The 8353-nt window shown below is 45.2% G+C and overlaps 1 protein-coding gene across 3 annotated transcripts in view; it reads right to left on the reverse strand.

Annotated features, from left to right (window-relative positions):
* PIK3CD (phosphatidylinositol-4,5-bisphosphate 3-kinase catalytic subunit delta) overlaps positions 1–8353 on the reverse strand; it is a 65098-nt gene that overhangs the window by 30851 nt on the left and 25894 nt on the right. For 2 of the 3 annotated variants that reach the window (XM_006145368.3, XM_027770644.1), the window contains exon 2: positions 6377–6485. The gene's annotated coding sequence lies outside the window, so the exon portion shown is untranslated. Of the gene's footprint in view, positions 1–6376; positions 6486–8300 lie in introns of all 3 variants that reach the window. The other variant, XM_006145369.2, reaches the window with a different exon arrangement.

Genomic DNA, 8353 nt, shown 5'->3' on the forward strand with positions numbered 1-8353 from the left:
TTTCCCTCATATATACATGCTTTATATTCTCTTCTCTATCTCTGAATATAACTATACAGTGATTTTTTTGTTAGGTCAAGTTTTAGGGGTTACATTATTAGGACTGTAAATATTGTTCAAAGCTAAGCCACATAGTTTATACTATGATTGAATTTCTTTCGTTCAACTTTTTGTTTTCCCTGTAGTTAATAGTTGCCTAATTTTTAATTTTCTTTGTTTTCCTATGTATGAATCACTAACATTACCCTAAACATTTCAATAGAAATAAAAAAATTTCTTACAATACAACAAATATGTCAGATAATCCTTTAATGCCATTGATAATTTGGAGATATTCTTCCTAAGATTCTCAGCCATCTTGCTCCAAATTAGGCTGGTTGCTCTAATAGCCCAATTGCACAATTGGGTCTTCTTTTTACCATTATCATGGGATTTCCCTTCACCATTCTCTTACCCACTCAGAGCATTGGTTGCTGGTATGCATGCCCAAAATCCTGGGAGGAGAATGGAGGAGAAGAGATTGTGGCATAGCCATCCTTCCTGGGGCGTGTTTTCTCATTTTCCCTCTTTCTGTCTCTCTCTGGTGAGTGCATGTGCCCTATGACTGAAAAGTCCTTGGCCCCTATAAATAAACCCAAAAAAAAAAAAAAAAAAAAAAGAAAGAAGAAGCAGCTGACTGTCACTGATTGAACAGGAAAGGAGCTCACAGATTATCTGACATATTTGCTGCCTTAGAAGTTTCATAGTCTGTTGAAGAGTATGAGGAAGAATTAGTGATGAGTGCATTAAAAACAAAGCAAACAAAAGAGTAGGCAACTGTCTACTGCAGGAAAAATGAAAGGTTGACTAAGGAAAGAAATAAATTATGGTACATTATGCAAACACCACAATGCAGAATAACATCTGATGGCAAAACTGCTGCCATTGGCACTGAGCAATGGGTGCCAGTTCATACCTTCCTTGACACTTCCGTGCCAAGCTCTCAACCTTGCAGCCCATCACTTTTGTTGCCACCACAGCCATGACAGAGCAAACTCTTCACCCCTCTAGTCTGTCAAATGTGACACATTTACATCTCCACAGATCTCAGGAAGCTTGCAAGTCAGTACTTTCTTTCTTTTTATTTTTTTTAAGAATTATTCATTTATTTCCATTTGTTATTATTATTATTTCATTTGATCAGACAGAGGCAGAGAGAGAAAGGGAAAGCACGAAAGCAAGCCACCAGGTCCAGGACCCGAACCACAGTCAGCCATGTGGGAATCCAGCACCTTTAACCACCATGCCACTTGCCGGCCCCAAGTACTTTCAAGTTCCTGTGGTGAGGTAAGTATAATTTTTGATTTTTTAATCCCTGCTCATTCTTAAGACTCAAAGTAAGAGAATAGGTGAAATACAGAAAGCCATTGTCTGCTGAGCCAAGTGAGCATGGAAGACAATTGGACATCACATCATTATTATTATTATTTTATGTTTTTGCCATAGGGTGTATAAATTTGCCAGAGAGACATAGAGACAGAGAAAGTGAGAAATCATGCCTACCCCCGGGGGTAACCATGATGCAATCCCTTCTCCTCCAGTTTTCTCTTAGGATTTTGGGCATGTACACACATGTGCTTGGTGTGTTTTTCAAGCCACTGGGTCTGGGACTCAAACTGCAGTCAGCCACGTGGGGTCCAGCGCCTTAACCACCATGCTACCTGCTGGCCCACATTGCATTATTTATCCTTCTTTTTGGATTTACTCTGTGATTTTAGTTGAGAACATCCTCTAATTGCTTCCTTGGAAAGGGATATGATAGGGAATAAAGTTTTTGAAAATTCACATCTAAAACAATGTCTGTAATGTACAATTTTACTTGAATCATAATTACAGAGTTCTAGGTAGCGAATTAATTTCTTTTGGAAATTGGTAAGCATTGATGAACTGTTTTGTAATTTCTAGTGTTGATTTTGGAAAATCCAATGCCATTCTGCTCCCTGATCTTCCCTATGTGTCCTTTTTTTCTTTGCTGACTTTTTCTTCTTGTGAGGTCGGTTTCCCTAGAGAGGAGTTCTTCAAGGCCCTGTCTGGAGCCTGGGTATAAGCCAGGCTGCCATGTTCTGGGAGCCAACTGGGAGACAGTCACATCATCTGGGATGCAAACTTTCATTCTCCTGTTCTCAGTATACTGCTTCCCCCTAACCTTGGCCGGGACTGAGCCCTCTGACTCAACACCTGCCTGCAGGAAACCTGCCATTTTCTGCTGGGGTACAGAGGGCTGAGAGAGGAGGGTCCTGTCACTAACACATACTCTCAACCAATCTTCCTGCTTCCTGCCCAGCCTGCATCTCACTTTGGGAACCCTCAATAGGCCCCATTCTTGGCTTTTTCAGCGTATTTCCCCCTAAACTGAGACATTCAACATTCTCTCAGATTCTTTCTCATCCATAGCTTTCCAGCTTTCAAAATTTTTGTTCATCTCCCCCTCCTCTATCATTTACTTCTTGGTTTTCTTTTGAATTTTTCTTATTTCTCTACTTTTTATTTCAGTGGAATTTTGAAATAGAGCAGATAAACATGCATTCCGTTTTGTTTATGCAGAAGTCTATAATAATATTTAACAATAAATAAAAATCAAGTGGTATGGAGCCAGCAGGTGGCGTGGAGGTTAAAGTAGCTAGATGCACATGACTGATAGTGTGATTCCAGTCCTGGACCTGACAGTTTGAAAACATGCCAGGTGCATGTGTGTACATGCCCAAAACCTAGAGAAAAGAATGTGGAGAAGGGACTGGGAGGTGACTTCTCATGTTCCCTATCATTTCTCTCTTTATCTGTCTCCCTCTGGCTAGTGCACATGCCCCATACCAAAAACAAACAAACAAACAAATAAACAAACCAAAAAAATCAAGTTTTAAAAGATACACCCATGGAAGACTGTGTGTGAAGATGCTCCAATAAGAAAACAATGGTACTTGCTGGGGGTGGGGTAGGGTGGGGATAGGATTACAGAAGAGTTATGATTCTAATATATTTTAGTATTCTCCAAATATTTTAAAGTAAGTACATATTTTTATAAATAAAAAGTATGAGAATTCATCAAAATATGTGGAAAATGAGTATTATGAAAACACTAAAAAAAAAAAACTATGCATAGATTTCAAATTTTTTGCACCCAAGCAAACTATTTTTTAAAATAATTATTTATTTAATTTTATTTATCATTGTTATTATTATTATTATTTAATTTGACGAGAGAGACAGAAAGAAAGCAGGAAAGTGAGAAAGCAAGCTGCCAGGTCCGAGCCGCGAACTGTGGGAGTCCAGCACCTTAACCATCATGTCACCTGCTGGCCTCCAAATAAACTCTTATTTACATTTTCCATGAACTTTTTAAAGTCCCCTCCCATAAGGATTAAAGATTAGTATAGAAAGGCATTTTCAGACATAAAGCTTAGGACAGTGTAGACAGGGTGTAGAGGAAGCACCAATCCTTCCACATGGGTCTACATGATCTCGGTTTTTGCCTATTCTCCTGGAGTTCTGGGGCTCCAGAGAGGCACCCTGAAGACTTCAGAGGTGGGTGGTAGTAGGATGGGGTGCTCAGTGGAGGGAGTTCTGAACTAGTCTCTACTTCAACCTTGGTGGCTCTCTGTTTTTATCTGCTTTTATGTTAAAATTTCATTTAATGCTTTGATTTGATTTTTTCTTTAAAGTTTATTTATCTTTATTTTTTTAATGAGAAAGAGGGGAGGAACCTTGGATAAAGTCTCCTCAAGCTACAGTCCTTCCACCCTCGTCCTCCACCCAGCCAGGATCACACATGCTCAGTCTGTCAGGTCAGTCTGGGATCTAAACCTGGGCTTCCCATGTGGTCTTGGCACCAGTCTGCAATAAGGCTTGTGCACTTGCTGGAGAAAGACAGAGATAGTGGGAGGGAAAGTGAGAAATCACCCCTCAGGGGGATGGCCACGCTTCAATCCCTTTTCCTCCATTCTCCTCTTGGCATTTTGAGCACACATGCACACGTGCTCTGTGATTTTCAAGCCACAGTTCAGGACTTGCATCGTAGTCCACCATGTGAGAATCCAGCACCTTAACTATTACACCACCTGTTGGCGCCCAAGTCAATATTTTGATTAAAAAAAAATTCACAACCAACAAAGAAGTTGGAAAGTACTAGTCAAGAAAAAATGAGGTTAAGTTTGGAGGAAAATGCTCTACAGATGACACCAAGCTCCACCCCTGCCTCTTTCCATCCTGAAATGACCGTAGCTACTAAAGCAGCATGCTCAGTGTACACACAGAAATGTTCTGTTCTCTGCACCCACAGAGCTGGCGAGGGGACCACCAGGCCTCCAATCATAAGAGCTCACCAATCACACTCAGGTACCCCACGACCTCAGATGGCAGTTTTTGGCCAACATGCAGCCAGTGCTGGCCTTTGGCCTCAGTTTCTTCATTCACACAAGGAAAGGAGTGCATTCATTTCCCAAGCTAATGTCCTAGATGCTCTGAGGAGTATTACTGACATAGTGACCGCTAACTCCTATTACTGACATAGTGACCGCTAACTCCTATTACTGACATAGTGACCGCTAATTCCTATTACTGACATAGTGACTGCTAACTCTCTAGAGCTACAGAGTGTCCTCACCTAAGGACTTCTTTATTTTTTTGGAGAGGTTTTTGCTATAGGGAACGTGTGCTCGCTAGAAGGACAGAGACAGACAGACAGACAGACAGAAAGCAAGAAATCACCCCCCAGGAGGGATGGCCACGCCTCAATCCCTTCTCCTCCATTCTCCTCTCAGGATCTTGGGCACGCATGCACATGTGCCCGGCATGAGTTTAAGCCACCGGATCCGGGACTCAAAGCGCAGTCGACTACATGCGAGCCCAGCGATGTAGCCATTATGCTAACTGCTGGTCCCCCTAAGGACTTCTTAAAAAGCAATACTGAGTTATAAAAATCCAATCCACTTCCTTCATAAAAATGTTTTAATTTTTCTCTTCTCAGGTAGGCCAGTTCAGGTCTACCATGAAAAGAGAGAGTCAAATACCAAAAACTTCCACTTAATAACAGATTCAGATTCCAGATTTTGCTTCTCTGAGCAAAACTGCTCCTTCTTTTTCTTATTCTATTTATTTTTTTAGAGAGATTTTTGCTATAGGGTGCATGCGCTTGCTGGAGAAAGAGAGAGACAGAAAGTGAGAAATCACCCCCTGGGGGGATGGCCATGCCACAATCCCTTTTCCTCCATACTTCTCTTAGGATCTTGGGTGGGAACCAGCAGTTAGCGTAATGGCTATGTCACTGGACTCCCACGTAGTCGACCGCGGTTTGCATCTCGGACCCGGTGGCTTAAACTCACGCCAGGCACGCATGCATGTGTGCCCAAGATCTTGAGAGGAGAATGGAGGAGAAGGGATTGTGGCATGGCCATCCCCCCTGGGGGGGTGACGTCTTGCTTTCTGTCTCTATGTCTCTGTCTGTCTGGCGAGCGCCGCCCTATAGCGAAAATCTCTCAAAAAAAAAAAAAAAAAAGGATCTTGGGCATGCACACACATACGCTTAGCGTTGAGTTTTAAGCCCCCCGGGTTTGGGATTCAGACTGCAGTCACTACATGGGAGTCCAGTTATATAACCATTATGCCATCTGCTGGTCCCTGTTTTTAAAATTATTTATTTATTTTGTTATTGTTATTATTTTTAAGTTTTGCTGTAGGGCACATGCACTCACCAGAGAAAGACAGAGACAGAGAGAGGGAAAGTAAGAAAGCAAGTCACCAGGTCTGGGATTCGAACCATGATCAGCCAATGAGAGCCCAGTGCCTCAACCACCACACCACCTGCTGGCCCCAAAACCACTCCTTCTCCCAGGTAGCAGCATCTCCCTCTTGGGAAGCTGGCTGAAGTCTCTTCACTCTCCCCCTTCCTTGCTCAAGGCACACATTTGGGTCATTTTCTTCCTTTGGGCATACTAGTCCTATGAGATGATAATCCTTTGGCTGGGGAGTCAGGGAGGGAAGGCTTGGTTCAAATTCTTTTTTTACTTTAGAGAGAGATTTTTGCTAAAGAGTAAAAATGTACATGTGCTTGCTAGAGAGACAGAGAGACAGAAGCAAGAAGTCATCTCCCAGGGAGATGGCCACACTGCAATCCCTTCTCCTCCATTCTCCTCTCAGGGCTTTGGGCATGCACGTACATGCGCCCAGTGAGTTTTACGCTGCCAGGTCTGGGATTCAAACTGCAGTAGACTACATGGGAGTACAACAACGTAACCATTATGCCATCTGTTGGTGCTGCCTGTTCAAATTCTTAACCAGTCTACAAAATAACTAACGACTCTTCTTTCTGTCCCCACTTGCTAGTCCCTTTTCCCCAACCTACCTTTCTGGGATAGTCCAGGAAAGACCAGCAAAGGCCCTTCTGCCTGGCAGATTAAAGATGCTTTAGAATCAGTGAGTGTCATCCCGCCGTTGCCTGACTCTGGACTTATCTGTTGAAAAAAAAAGAAAGAGAAAAAAACGTTTAAAAGAGAGAATCTCAGAAACCTTCTAAGCATTCTCCTACAGGACTTTAGCTCAAAAGCAAATGCTTCACCTCAGTCTCCCTTTTTGCAAACCAATCACATTCTGCTTGATCGGCCTTTCTTGCCATCTGCGCCAATGCCACCCCCGGCTCCCTTTGGTGGTACTGAAGCAAACCACAGGAGCAATTCCAGGGCCTGAAGCAGGAATATGCATACAGATGGCTCAGATCATTTTTAGAGCTGTTTGTTGGGTTTTTGAAAGCAAAGTAATTGATCTGAGCCCAGCCTGGGTTCGAGTTCCATTCAATGGTTGCAAAAAGCAAGTTCATGAACTTGAGATCTTGATTCTCCATGCGGGTCTGTTTCCAAGGCCTATGTCTAAAGGAAAATGTATCCCTGTTCAGCTGGAGATAAAAAGAAATTGTGTGAGGGGAGAGGCCATCCACTTTCTGCATCTGTGATGTTTCTTCCCTAACCTCTGTGCACATGGAAACAACCTGACCCCAAAAAGGACAAAAAAAAAAAAAAAAAAAAAAAAAAAAAAAGACACTAGAGCTTCTGTGTCTTCATCCAGCAAGAGGATCCATCCCTGTCCCTAACCCTGGGAACTGGGCATGGCTACCTACATAGCAGGGAGACTCTGGCCTGGAACCCACTAGGTAGGCCCGTGAGGAGCTAGAAACTGGCTTCTCCGAGACAAAACGCAGAGCCCTAGGAACCCGTGGAAAAGGTGTGTATTCCAGGGACACATTTCCCAAGGACCAAGCTGGAGTCCTTCGGATTGCCAGCCCAGTCTGTGGAAGGGTGCTTCATGGACCACGCTACAGGAGTACAGGAGCCTGGGAAGGTGGGTTTGAATGGTCTCTCTGTCAGCATCCAGGGGAAGAGGACAAGGGTTTTCAAGGCAATGCTACCAGAGGAATGAGGCCAGCAGCAGGAGCTAAGGAAGAAGTAACTTCCATGGCTGACTAGCAAAAAAGCTGGCCAGTTCTGGGGTAATCGAGACAAATAACAGCAGCTCTGGCACAGAGAAGTGACACATGGTTACAGGCAAAGCACTTTCAAAAACGAAGAAAGACAAAGCAAAATGCATGATGGAGTCGAGAGAAGGAAGAGTTAGAGAAGGCAAGGAAAGAATGAGTCCTCCGGAATTCAGGTCAAGAAATAAAGAGCCAGGCCAGAACTCGCAAGAGGGCGGCCACGGAGAAGGCACTTCCCTGGGAGGATGCTGGCCAGGACCTCAGGACCTGGATCTGCCACCCTCTAGCCCCTTTGGGTTCAAGGGCAAAGCCTGGGAGGCAGTGGACAGAGCGCAGGATGCTCGTCCGAATCGGGGGCAGGGGGAAGGGAGGCCGCGCGCAGAAGCTGCTCTGACGCTGACAAGTAAACAGCTTGCCCCGAACAGGCGCGTCCTCGTCCCGAGCCCGCGGAGGGCCCAGCTCATCCCAGCAAGGGCGGCAGCAGAGACACCCAGGATTCCGACCTCCCGGAGGCACAAAGGATGCACTCAGATTGGGAGAGGGGAGAGCAACACCCAGCCCACAGCAGGGACTCACACCGCGAGCGCGACCCGCTGCCTTTGCCTCCCTCGCTGGGTCCTGTGGGTCCCTGGAACGCGTCCGCCTCCCCCAGCCCCCACGCTGCTGGACCCCGAGCTGCTCCCCGACCCTGCTCGTTCCGCCCCAGGCGGACAAAGCCCAGCGCTGGGCAGGGCAGGGAGGGGCGGGACGTTCGGCTGGGGCGCGGGGACCCCGCGGACGCCTGCACAGGTGGGCTCCGTACCGGGTTCCGTGCCCGGGGCGGGGCCCGGTCTCCCTAGAGACGGTTGCTCAGGG

The sequence above is a fragment of the Tupaia chinensis genome, unplaced genomic scaffold (genome assembly GCF_000334495.1).
Source record: "Tupaia chinensis unplaced genomic scaffold, TupChi_1.0 Scaffold000146_1, whole genome shotgun sequence".
NCBI classification, from domain to species: domain Eukaryota; kingdom Metazoa; phylum Chordata; class Mammalia; order Scandentia; family Tupaiidae; genus Tupaia; species Tupaia belangeri.